Consider the following 2347-nt stretch of genomic DNA (forward strand, 5'->3'; position numbering starts at 1 on the left):
ATCCATGCCCAGAGTGTGGAAGGATCTGTAGATCGCGGCTGGGTCTCTTCAGTCACAGGAGGGCACACAGCCCTAAGAAATTAGGGTTTGATAGCACCGATTTTTGTTTTCAATCTGTTTGTAGGTTTATTCTCGGTAACGGGATACAGCAATGAATGAATGAATTTTGCTTGTGACGAGTTGTTGCAAATTTCGCTTATTTGTTTTAGCTCAATAACAGCAGTTACTCTTTCTAGGGACCTTGGGGATATTCTAGTGCCGAAAGCATTCGGTTTTCGTAGGAAAATAAAGTGTAATAAGGATAAATTCAGATGCATTCCACCCGACGATATGAATATCGACAAGTGTTACGATCTGAATTGAGCTAGCCAATTTGCCATCGTCAAAGCCCCAAATGGAGTACGCTCCACCGAAGAAAAGCAGATGCTGACCATGGTTTCGGCCTCATTTGGCCTCATCAGAGCAACATAGCATTTTTCTACGGTGGAGAACGTTTGGAATTGATGGAACTTTATTCAATGTTGGCATGTTCTACGAGGTATTATTTACCCAGAGCGCCATCCAACATGAAACGGTGTCCGATTCAATCCCCTCCAGATAGAAACCAAGACGAAGACAATAGCATATGTCCCATATTTTCCCTAATTCAGTACGCCGATTCGCTTTGCGAATGTCAGACGCATGATGAATTGAGAAGTCTGGGACGCGCTCAGGTCACGGCAGAAATGATGCCAGCGGTACAGTAATGAAAGAATGATAACGCCTGAATGGCAATGAATACAATAATTAGGATAAATTCAGATGCATACCACCCGACGATATGAATATCGACAAGTGTTACGATCTGAATTGAGCTAGCCAATTTGCCATCGTCAAAGCCCCAAATGGAGTACGCTCCACCGAAGAAAAGCAGATGCTGACGATATTCATATCGTCGGGTGGTATGCATCTGAATTTATCCTTATTATTGTATTCATTGCTTTAGGCGTTATCATTCTTTCATTACTGTACGGCTGGCATCATTTCTGCCGTGACCTGAGATCGTCCCAGACTTCTCAATTCATCATGCGTCTGACATTCGCAAAGCGAATCGGCGTACTGAATTAGGGAAAATATGGGACATATGCTATTGTCTTCGTCTTGGTTTCTATCTGGAGGGGATTGAATCGGACACCGTTTCATGTTGGATGGCGCTCTGGGTAAATAATACCTAGTAGAACATGCCAACATTGAATAAAGTTCCATCAATTCCAAACGTTCTCCACCGTAGAAAAATGCTATGTTGCTCTGATGAGGCCAAATGAGGCCGAAACCATGGTCAGCATCTGCTTTTCTTCGGTGGAGCGTACTCCATTTGGGGCTTTGACGATGGCAAATTGGCTAGCTCAATTCAGATCGTAACACTTGTCGGTATTCATATCGTCGGGTGGTATGCATCTGAATTCATCCTTATTATTGTATTCATTGCCATTCAGGCGTTATCATTCTTTCATTACTGTACCGCTGGCATCATTTCTGCCGTGACCTGAGCGCGTCCCAGACTTCTCAATTCATCATGCGTCTGACATTCGCAAAGCGAATCGGCGTACTGAATTAGGGAAAATATGGGACATATGCTATTGTCTTCGTCTTGGTTTCTATCTGGAGGGGATTGAATCGGACACCGTTTCATGTTGGATGGCGCTCTGGGTAAATAATACCTAGTAGAACATGCCAACATTGAATAAAGTTCCATCAATTCCAAACGTTCTCCACCGTAGAAAAATGCTATGTTGCTCTGATGAGGCCAAATGAGGCCGAAACCATGGTCAGCATCTGCTTTTCTTCGGTGGAGCGTACTCCATTTGGGGCTTTGACGATGGCAAATTGGCTAGCTCAATTCAGATCGTAACACTTGTCGGTATTCATATCGTCGGGTGGTATGCATCTGAATTCATCCTTATTATTGTATTCATTGCCATTTAGGCGTTATCATTCTTTCATTAAAATAAAGTGTTATGGTGAATAGTGAAATAGTTATAATGAGATTGATTCAGTCATCACGAGAAAAAGTGTTTTTCGTGTCATTCCGATCATTCGAATCAAAAACCAATTAAATATTAATAGGATTTTATCAATCAACTCCAGCATTCATCAAGTTCATTACAGGTGATTTTTAGAGAAACGCTTCATTTCTTCCAATTCTAGCTTCCGTTGAAGATTACAAACCTTAAACACCCTGTGTACCTCGTGTCTGGAAAGTCTTGATTGATTGAATTCGAATTGACCAATTGTGACCGAAATTGGTCTATCGAGATAACTTTATTTACATAAACGAAGATAAAATTAGGAGGTCTCCAGTATCCCA

This window comes from Coccinella septempunctata, chromosome 8, assembly GCF_907165205.1.
Source record: "Coccinella septempunctata chromosome 8, icCocSept1.1, whole genome shotgun sequence".
Taxonomy (NCBI): domain Eukaryota; kingdom Metazoa; phylum Arthropoda; class Insecta; order Coleoptera; family Coccinellidae; genus Coccinella; species Coccinella septempunctata.